Source organism: Eurytemora carolleeae, unplaced genomic scaffold, assembly GCF_000591075.1.
Source record: "Eurytemora carolleeae unplaced genomic scaffold, Eaff_2.0 scaffold1568, whole genome shotgun sequence".
NCBI classification, from domain to species: domain Eukaryota; kingdom Metazoa; phylum Arthropoda; class Copepoda; order Calanoida; family Temoridae; genus Eurytemora; species Eurytemora carolleeae.
In genome coordinates this window covers 26169-38318 of record NW_019397456.1, presented here as the reverse complement: position 1 = coordinate 38318, position 12150 = coordinate 26169, and positions in this window count along the sequence as shown.

Genomic DNA, 12150 nt, shown 5'->3' with positions numbered 1-12150 from the left:
CAAAGACGATATACTATTCGTCACTGAATTCCCATGTTTTTTGGGACACCCTGTATGTAAAAAAAATAGAACTGTACTTTCACTCAGGCATCTCAGGCAAGAAAAATATTGACAAATTAAATGATAACAAGTAAATTAGGTCGTGGATATCTCATTTTTGAAAAAAACTATCCCCTGTATCCGCGCCTGTTTAAATGCATTGAGACTGTAACTAACCTGTGGGATAGGATTAGAAAGACGACTTTTAGACTCAACTTATGATTTTAAAAAGTCCAATGAAAATGCAGTGTGCAGTGTACACAGACCCATTTCACTCAATAAGTGGGTTTTTAAGCAACCTTGTTATACAAAATAAAATTCCCGTAAGATTGCTTAAATTGCATCTACCTATTCCAAAGTTTTATGTATGTTTTTATATTTCACATTTAAGCAGGCATTATTGTTAAAATATGCAAACACGCCAAATTTTAGAAATTATAAATTGCATACAATCGTAATTGAACATTTTTTTTTGCGACGAAACATTTTAAGGGATGTTCCTCCAACTAGTTTGTATTTTTGTTACAACTAAGTTTTACAGTTTCGCCGGCTAAAGTTAATTCATAAGTTCACACAATCCAAGAATATAGACAATCAAAATAATTATATTAAACGATATTAAAACAAGGGATTGAGAATCGAGACTGCACAGACCTTAGACCCTGCGCCAAAAGTCGATTAACGAAACCTAGTTTTTTGTCGTTGAGGGGGGGGGGGTAAAGGGTTTTAAAATACATTAGGTGCAAATATATATATTTTTTAATCCAGGATTTAATTTCTAAAATTATGTAGTAAAAATTATAAATCGAAACCAGGTTTCAGCGATCTTGCATGACTTGGATAATGTAAAAAGTTACCGTTTCTGACACACACACTGCACAGACAGATTTGCGCATATTCCTACTAAACAGTTTATATATTTATATTCCTGTTCTATTAGTGCCTGGTATAAGAAGAGGATTACTGATACAACACCGCTAAAGGCAGGGATTAGGTCAATTTAAGCAAAACCGGGGAATGCAAAATTCGATAAAACCGATTGCAGTTTTTTTCGGTACAAAATCGGGAATACACTGTGTATTTTAAATTTCTATCCGTAAACATTTTTTATCTGTGCGTTTTAAAATAATACAGTTAATTAATTTTTAAATTAAATAATTATAAAAGATTGTACTTTTGCAACTTTTTCAAAATCTTAGCTTCATATTTAATGCTAGGTTAAATCAAGTAAAAAAAGAAATGGCATTACAAAATTTGAATATGAAAATGTCTCACACCTACAAACATTTACTTCAAGCCGTTTTTATAACCCTATCCCTACTCTGGGGTACTTGAAAACCAGGATACGCTGCGGAGGGGGGGGGGTCAATTTGACCCCCCCCCCCTTCTAAATCCCTTGTTTGATGTCCAAATATGACAAATGATACATCATTAGAAAGCTCTTAAGCTCTACTTTTAGAATCTGCAAAAAATGCAAATTTTCAAAAATTGATTCTATTTTTGCAAAATCCAGTTATATAGTAAAAAATGTTTACCAAAAAATCTCCAAAAAATTATGTACATTTTTGAGAAGACCGTGACCATGCCATTTATATATGCAAAAAATTTTGCAAAATTTTAAATAACCTGCAAACCTCTTTTGACGGGTTGAATGCAAATAATTTTCAAAAATTTCTTTGAAAAACTTGTGCAATCCGTTTTCATGTCATAGGCTTTCCAAACCGCTAAAAATTGTTAAAATCTGATAACTGAAAGTGGGTCAAAGCACAGTTTTAGTTTTTTACAGGAAAAAGAAGTCATTCAGGGGCTAGGGCCTATTTGAACCCCCACCCGGGGTCAAACAAAGATTCAGATTTAGCCTTACAGCTAAAGAATTATATTCTGTATTTGTATTTTTCAATAGCAGTTGTAGTAGAAAAGATTTCATTTGATAAACAAATTTGGGAAATTTTCAATTTCCTAAGTTTGCTGCTTTAAAGATAAACTAGGCTTACAGGGCGGACCCTATTCTAATAACAATTCTAGCATCTACTTGTCCTCTTCAAGAGATGTTTTTTTCAATAAAATTTTGCTTTTTGAAACATATGAACAAATATATCTATATTTCTCTACAATTATTTAAGTATAGGTTCTAGGTTCATCTCTAAAAGTTGCCGAACCAGAAAAAGTTAATTTTATTGCAATAACTTTCTCACTTTTCTTTTTAAAGATATATTGATATTCTTAAATGTTAACAGGACTTTTACTTGGAATTCATTATTATTTCAGCGCAATACAGACCACAGTTCAGTTTTAGAATTAAATATTTGAACCACATGAAACCTATCTGAAGCCCTGAACCAGGGATTAACCAACTTTGCTTTTATTTATAACACATTTTGTTTCGTTTTCTAACGATCAACTGTCCACATATCTTTTTTTTGGTTTTGTTGGCAAACATTATTTTTGATTTAATAGAGTTTAGAGAACCAACGAATTGAAGGAAGTGCAAAATTCAATTGTTCATAATATATACAATCATGTCTGATGCATTCTGTATGTATCATGTAACTTGAAAAATATACATTTTATTGGTTGTAGCTTCTAACCTTTTAAAAAGATAAGATTTGTTTGTGAAAAATCTGAAAAATGTTACAAGCATTATTTAGAATAATATTTTCCACCACATTATGTTCCATCAGGTTCGCCCAATCTTCACATATTAAACTTTAGCACAAGACTTCAAAGAGAAAATTGATGAAAACAATTTGTTTTGGGAAATTGCAAGTTTTCAAGTTTTTAACAGAATTTAATAATCAAACTTTAGTTAGGATTCTTGATGTAGCCTGAATAAGAGCGGTATATATGTCCGATTTACAACAGTACCCTTATAGACTTTTTGAGTTATTTATGTTTTTTAACTTTAAAACCTGATCATTTTAAAGGGACTGTAAAAGAAAAATGAAAGGGGTATAGGATGAAACCTGAGAATCTCAGGCGTTGAACGATACAGACGGAAATTAGGGCTGGGCATGTTCCGACTTTTTTGAAGTCGTTCAGTTCCGTTCTAGAACGAGGGCCTTCAGTTAAATCTTTCCGTTCTCGTTCCGTTCTCGTTCTCGTTAGAAGAACGGTCTTCCCGTTCCGTTCCGTTCTTGGCATTGTTAGATGAAGAACGGTTGCATCCCTTTTGTTCTGTTCTTAATCAAGAACGCGTTTCCATCCCCCGTTCCGTTCTTAGTAACAAACAATTCCATCCAAGAAAAAAAGTTTTATTAACTCCTTAGTACTGATTAAATAAAAAAATATTTAACTATTTCTAGAGGATTTACAACACATTCATGATATACAATGCGTTCCCAACTTAGAACAAGTTCTTGATAATAAGAACGCATTAACGATTTTAACCATTCTTTTCAAGCAATTCCCGTTCCGTTCTTTTACTAATTGTTCCAATATTTTTAAGAACGCGTTATCAGCGTTCGTTTTTTCGGAACGATGGGATCGTTCTTGAGCGTTCTGTTCGTTCTCGGGAAAGAACGATAGTTCCACCAGGAACGCGCCCAGCCCTAACAGAAATCAGGTTACCAGTATACTGCACTGCCATTGGCTGAAATTCTGGTGACGTAATATAGACTATACGAACTATATGAAATAATATTATCAATTATATCTATTGAAAATGCAAAATAAAAATTTAAAAAAATTATAAAAGGAGCAAACCTGAGATTCTCAGGCTCCTGTGGGATATCATCTTTTTTCAGATTGGTTGCGTATTTGCTGAATATTATCTGTTTAAACCTACTACTTTTATACAAAATTGTACATATATGAATTTTCTTATAATTTTGACACAGTTTTATATCAATTTCTCGTAACGCCTGATATTCTCAGGTTTCATCTTATACTCCTCTTCATTTTTCCTCTACATTCCCTTTAACTACTGGTTCTCTAAAGAAACCAAAGCGGAAAAGTTAAATTTCAACACTTTTTCAAGCTAAAAACTTGACGATATCTTCCACAAATTTGGTCAGATAACGATTTTAAAAGCACCTTTAACACTGCAAGCGCTGCTAAGACAGCAGCACTTCGCACCAATATTTAGTAACTTTAACTTTAAACTATTGTTTTCTTTCTGTTAGCCAATTTTTTTCGTATAGATATATTTTATATTCAAAGAGAAAAGTTGGCAGATTTCAGGTTTTTTTGTGTGAATTTTTAAAAGGTTTAGAAAAGTGTGGTCCGACTTTAATTGATATCAAACGTAGAAACTTACAAACAGAAAAGACATATGGAAAGACATGTATTCATAGATTATTTGCACCATATATGCATATCTTTTATTTAATCCGCCATAATTCATATATTTATGATGCTTGAGAATAGGACACCATAAAACAAAGTTTAGGTGACCTTGAAATATCAAAATTTTAGATCACTTGAATTGATGGTACTATAATTTATAATTATATTTAGTGTTTTTATTAAAGGAAATTGTTTTTAAGGGGAGAGAGGGAGGAGGTGGAAGGTAGTAATAAATGAGCATCTATATATGTATGTATTATGTATATTATACATGTATAGGTATATTTATTGTTAGAATATACAGTACGCATGGTCTAATGTTACATACTTATAACTCTACATGATATTACTATATTATAAATACATATCCTGTAATATAAAACCATTTGATGTATAGGAACTATTCTTGTCTTTCATTTAAAGTGGTCGAATACAACGGTACCCATTAAACCTTTTATCTATAATATGGTTCAGATATCGACATCGCTGTATCCAGGAAACAGAAAGGGATTTACGCCAATAATGATAATTCCTGCTAAATCAATCTTCTTGAAGGAATTGTCTTTAGTTTAAGTGAGGCCCTCCATTAACAAAAAAACACAGAATGCCATGCCCGATTCACAACGGTACCCTTGAAACCTTTATCTAATCAACAAAGTGGAATTTATTGTAGTTTTTTAAAGTGAAAAGTGCTTAATTCTGTTCTTGCTGAAAATTAATGAAAGGTCACTTTAAATTTGGTTAACAGTCCCTTTAATTTTGAATTGTTTAATTAGTTTGATCCCCAGGATGAAACTAATCAATACTTGACATATTCAGAGAAGTTTAGAAACTCAGTTTATTATATTCAACCTGCCAGCTAGAGATGGACATTGTTATGTTTTTTTAACAATACAGTTTTTTACTTTTAGAAACTCAGTTTATTATATTCAACCTGCCAGCTGGAGATGGACATTATTATGTTTTTTTTTTAACAATACAGCTTTTTACTTTTAACGTTTAGATATGATATAGATCGAAATCTTTCATCCCCATTTGCAGAGATATTAAATAAAGTTTCTAATTTCTGATATGCAACAAAATAGATATGATGTTTTCATATTTTAGCCTACAACACAAACTGAGAAAGTCATTCCAGTGTTTGGCATAAAATTAACCTTTCCGTACATTCATGATATTTTATAAGACTTTAAGAGGTCTAAACAATAGGATATGTTTGTCAACAAAATTATATGCTCTATATATAGTTTTATTACAAAATGCATATTTTTTTCCATTCGATTAATTTCGTTCGGATAAATTGTTTTGGTTAGATCGCTCTACGGAATAGAAATTGTTTTGGTTATATCGTTCTACGGAATAAAAATTTTCCTTTGAAAGTAAGAAAAAATTGATTTTAAAAATGAACTTAGAAAAGACTCTATGTATATGATCAAAGGGTTGACAAAATGAAAAAAAAGACTCAAAAATACGTTAAAAAAACTTTTTCTTCAAATTTAAAATGTTTTTGATGCTAGCCTGAGTAGAACGCACCGTGCGTTGGGTGGGAAGATATTATGAAAATTAAATGATAGGTTTACATAATAGGAAAAAATGATGAAAATGAAATTATAGGTTTACATAATAGGTCTGGGATAGGAAGAAATGATGAAAAGGAAATGATATGTTTACATAATAGGTCCGGGATAGGAAGAAAGTATGAAAATTAAATGATAGGTTTACAAAATAGGTCTGGGATAGGAAGAAATGATGAAAATTAAATGATAGGTTTGTATAATAGGTCCGGGATAGGAAGAAATGATGAAAATTAAATGATAGGTTTACATAATAGGTCTGGGATAGGAAGAAATGATGAAAATTAAATGATAGGTTTACATAATAGGTTTGGTATAGGAAGAAATGATGAAAATGAAATGATAGGTTTACATAATGGGTCTGGGATGAGTTTTCTCCAAAAATAATTTATCATTTCGGTTTCAACCATCATTCAACGCTATGCTATAAGACAACGCTAATCTATAAATCAAAATTGTAAATTTCGGAATATGCTATATTAGTTCCCAAGATTTTCCGGCAAGATTGAATATTTCCGAATTTTTCGTACTTGATGAAATGTGTGCGAATCCTGTAGTTTTACTGCAAATATGACGAGGTGGGATTATGCGAAGTTTATGGTTAGAGGGATGGGCCAGGGGAGGGAGGGGGGAGGTAGGGGAGGGGGATAATGTTGTGAATGAATATCAGTTGTAAATCAACCAATACCGTAGAAAGATCATCCCTTCCTACCCAGGTGAGCAAAGGGATGGTTCATGTATCTTTATGTGTAGTTGCTCTACCAAATATACATTGTTTCTAACTAGCTAATCCATTGGAAAGCGGAGATGCCCTTTTGTTAAAAATGAAAAACATTTGAATAATTTTTTAATTAAGTTTTATCATCTTGTGATTGGTTTACGATTAAATAAAAAATGTCTCTATTTCTAGAACATCTATATACATACTTTGCTTGTTTGTCTGTTTGCGTCCAATAACGTCAAAACGGTTTAACCGATTGGACCCAAACATTTTTGAGGCAGCTCACATGACCCCAGGGAAGGATTATGGATGCTCAGAATTGCAAATAATTCTCTCCAAAATTTAATTTTCGTAAAATTTTGAAAATCCACGAGAACTTTTTTGTTTTTGTTTTAGTGATAGAACCACGATTGACAAATTGATATAGAAGATGGGCGCGAAGCGCTCTAAAAAACCTTATTGTTTCCTAGCTGGCCAATCAACGTAGTTGTTTCATCGTATATGCTTTGGCTGAAAAATGTTAACAAAAAAAACTGTTTTAAAATATTTATTTCTAAATTATAGTTTAATTTCAATACCATGTCGATGCAGCACTTAAATGCACATCCGTTTAACCCATCAATAGATATAGATATATATTTATGAATATTTAAGAAAATTTGTAAAACTTTGAAATTTGATATTGCGAGGAAATAGCTCCGATAAATTTGAAACTTTGATTATTCTTCCTTTTTGAAAGAGTAAACTTTAAAACCTTAATTCAACTCAGTTCGCTTCCTTGCTTCGTAAAGGTGTGGGGTTTAAAGGAACTGTTTGGAATGTGAATGTCACACCAATTTTTTTTATTAAAAACATTACTAAAATAAAATATTTTTAACTACCACTGTACTAACAAATACTAAAACTAGATCCCTCTTTTCTTAACGCTTTTAGCTTTCATCTGTTGCTTTTCAAGCTACCATTTTTCATCATACTCAGCAGTAAACAAATAATTTCGCATATTTCTGTTGAAATTTAAGTGGATTTTGCCCAATTTGACCGTCCAAACCCCTTTATTTGGGTCATGTTAGTTGCCACAAAAAAATTGGTTCAGTCATTTTTACGTTTATTGGATACAAACAGACTGAAAGGTCAAATGCATGTATTGTCTGTATTCTTTAAATAATAAACCTTTTTTAAAAAAGGAGTTGAATCTTTGCCACAAACTCGAATTTTCTAATCTCTATAACTTTGCAAAATATTGGCGTAAGACTTTGGTATTTCAAACTTTGATAATTTAATCTAAGAAAATTCATAGTTTAAAATATCTATGATCTACGACATCGGGTCAAAAAGATATTGGGATTTGAAAATCAGAGTTTGTGGCAAAGACTCAATTACTTTGATATTTTTTACTTTCATAAACAACCTAATTTAGTGCAAAAGGTAATATCAGTTAGAACCAGAAATTTCTTAAATCACTTTGAGTTAAGTGTTATTTTATATTAAAGTATGTAGATTAATACGTAATTACAAAACGTTGATTTGCAAACATTTTATTAAAATTAAAAACAGAAAGTGTAATGAATTTGAAGCATAAAAACTAAAAGATAATTTAAAATTTTAATTAAAGTTTGATCGGTAACCCTGTAGAAAAATTCTCTTCCTTCCTAGTTTTAATTTTTTATCTCGAAATCTATATATAGAGAAGAAACCAATTAAAATATTCGATTTATTCCCTGAATTGGTTTCATTGTATATTGCCAAATGAATCTTTATAATTGGGTTTTATATAAATGATAAAATTTGAGCCCCCCCTACCCCCCCCCCCCCTCCCTCTGTGGAAAATATTATCATCAGCCTAAGCTAATGATTTTCATAATATTGTTCATGGACTAAATTACCAAAGTTGCAATCAGAAAAATTGTTTACCTTCTTTGGATCTTAATAATACAGGTATGTTTAAAAAATTTTGGCAAAGGAATTGAGTTTTTGCCCCAAACTCAATTATTATAATACTATATTCTTGCAAGCGGATGGTTTGATATTTCAAATTTAAACTAATTGATCTAACAAAATTTACAGTTTGAAATGTGAAAGGTTAACAAAGATATAGCGATAATAGAAAAAACTCAATTCCTTTCACTATATTCGTCAATTTTGGTAGACAAATGTTGGTTAAATTCTCATTATATTCTTACGTTTATTAATTTTGAAGGTGCAAAATGGTAAACCACATTTTGTAAATCCCAAGACTGGAAGTTTTTCGGGTTAATTGTTTTAACTGGGATTGGGATACTACTAAAATTGTGTTTACAGAATAATGCCGCGTAAAACAAAGGCAACATAAGAGTCGTCACTTAATTCCCATGTTTATTGGGACAATCTGTATGTATTCACACATCCTAACTCTTGTTTATTGATACCTCCTGTAGGAAGGTCGTTGGTTCCAACTAAAAATAGATTTGTATATTTACATCATTATATAAACTACAGGGGTTTAATTCAAAATTATATTCACTCCCCATGAGGCGGCTCAACATCTTGCAACAAAACATAAAAATATTTGCAAATATAATAAAATAAAGAGTTTGAAATCTAACCTTTTTAGAGATTGCATAAAGGGGATAAAGGGATGATGAATCATAATAATAAGATCATGATTTAGTAGATTTTACTTTTATTTCAATCTGATATTTCTTTACATGAGGAGGGGGGGGTATAGATAGATAGATAGATAGATAGATAGATAGATAGATAGATAGATGATACATAGATGATACATAGATGATACATAGATACATAGATTGATAACTTGAGAAAATAAAATAACAGAATAAATCAAATCTAAGAACAAATCAAAAAAATTCATCTGACGGCAAGATGAGAAAAAAATACCAGAAGAACAGAGGAGCAAACGGCAAATTAACTTGGAGATTCTAGTTTTTTAAAGTCATCTCCTAACATTGCAAGCCTAATACTGAATGCAAACACTGAACTAAAAAAAGCAGCAAAATGGTTTCAAGCAAATCGTTTGTCACTAAATGTCTCCAAAACAAAGTAAATAGTATTTAGAAATAGAAATATGCACTTTGACCCCAACAGTTGTAATTTATCAATAGGAAATGAGATACTTGAAAGGATTGGTAATGACTGTGTGAACAAATATTCCAAATTTGTTGGACTTAAACTTGACGAATTTTTAAACTGGGATTTTCAAATTGAACATATCTAGAATAAAATTGCTAGCTCAATCTTTGCTTTGTCTCAAATTAAGAATATCTTACCATTAAACATTCGTCTACTTGTTTATAACTCTCTTGTAAGGCCTTATATTGAATATGGATTTGTTACTTGGGGAGGGGTTAAAAACTCTAAACTGCAAAAAATCAGATCTTTACAAAAAAGGCAGTCAGAGCGGTTAGTTATAGTACTTTCAAGGCACATTCAAATCCATTATTTTCAAAACTGAAAGTTCTTAATCTTGATGATGCATACAAACTTTGTGTTCTGACATTAGCATGGATACTTTAATGATAACCTTCCCTCTTCCTTCCAAAATATGTTTAAGTCTTTAGCTGAACTGAATAGAACAAAATCATATGAATTAGAACGGGTTTTAGACAAAAATTTAGAAAGCTTTTCGTCCGCAATGTTTCCTAAAATGTGGAATGCAATTGAAATGACCTTAAAGAAACTAAATCTGCAAAAATATTTAAACATAGAGTAATCAATATTTATCTTGAGAATTATGAGAGGTTTACATGCGAAAAACCTAGCTGTATATCGTGTGAATAAATTTATATAAAAAAACTAAAATAACTGAAATTAATAGCTTATTTCTGTTTCTGTAACTACCATCATTAACACCCTGTATTTTAATTTATCTCTACATTAATCCCTCTGATCTCAACCTGCCACAGATCACCTGACAATCTCCTTCCTTCCAATCAACTCCTTACCTATCCAAAAACATATCTTGATATGTGTAACCAATTATATTCAGTATCGTTAATTAACTTCGGGCCAACCACACAAAACAACCAACTTTGATTAGGCGGGTCCAAACTGCAAAGTAAATTGTGACTGCTTATTTGTAATATCTTATGCTTTGTAGGTGAATAAATATATGAATGAATGAATGAATCAATGAACTTAAACAGATACATGAATATAATATCCCGACGAATAACCCTGTAAGCATGAATAGTAAATACAAACAGATACATGAATATAATATCCCGACTAATAACCCTGTAAGCATGAATAGTAAATTTAAACAGATACATGAATATAATATCCCGACGAATAACCCTGTAAGCATGAATAGTAAATACAAACAGATACATGAATATAATATCCCGACGAATAACCCTGTAAGCATGAATAGTAAATGCCTATTAAGAAGAGGTATTAAGCTGTCAAGTGAGAATGTAACTATATATATATATTTATTTACTTTATATACTTATAATATACATTACAATACATACTTTTTGTTCAAGGCAATTTACCTTTTATATAAAACTAGACTTTCAGTTGTCTGATTTCATCATATTTATTCGTGGATTTTAAAAATTTGACGAAAATAAAAAAAATTTTGGAGACAAGTTTTTGAAATTCTGAGCATTCATAAAACAATACATCCCCTGGGTCATGTAAGGTCACACAATAAATTTCGGCCGGATCGGTTCGGCCGTTTTTACGTTGATTGGATACAAACAAACAGACAGACAAGCAAAGTATTTATATAGATATTAATAAGATCACATATTTTAAAGTACTATCCTGGGACCGGATTTTATGAATTTGAGCCAGGTCTAGAGACGGTTCAACCACATGTTTGGGCCAGGTCTAGAGACGGTTCAACCACATGTTTGGGCCAGGTCTAGAGATGGTTCAACCATGTATTTGAGCTAGGTCTAGAGACGGTTCAACCATGTATTTGGGACAAGTCTAGAGACGGTTCAACCACCTATTTGGGCCAGGTCTAGAGACGGTTCAACCATGTATTTGAGCCAGGTCTAGAGATGATTCAACCACCTATTTGGGCCAGATCTAGAGGCGGTTTACCACTTATTTGGGCCAGGTCTAGAGATGATTCAACCACATGTTTGGGCCAGGTCTAGAGTCGGTTCAACCACATGTTTGGGCCAGGTCTAGAGACGGTTCAACCACATGTTTGGGCCAGGTCTAGAGATGGTTCAACCATGTATTTGAGCTAGGTCTAGAGACGGTTCAACCATGTATTTGAGTCAGGTCTAGAGACGGTTCAACCACATGTTTGGGCCAGGTTTAGAGACGGTTCAAACACGTATGTTGGCCAGGTCTAGAGACGGTTCAACAACATATTTGGGTCAGGTCTAGAGACGATTTAGCTACGCATTTTGAATCGACAATTCATACTTTGCCCTTGTGTTATTTATGATAAGTACACTGCTGAACTAAAGATAAGTAGTACAATCGACGGTAAGAAGTTCAGCGACCTAGATTAAATTCATTAAATTTGATCCCTGTAGAAAAACAATTTTGCTTCCCTTAATGAGATTGTAT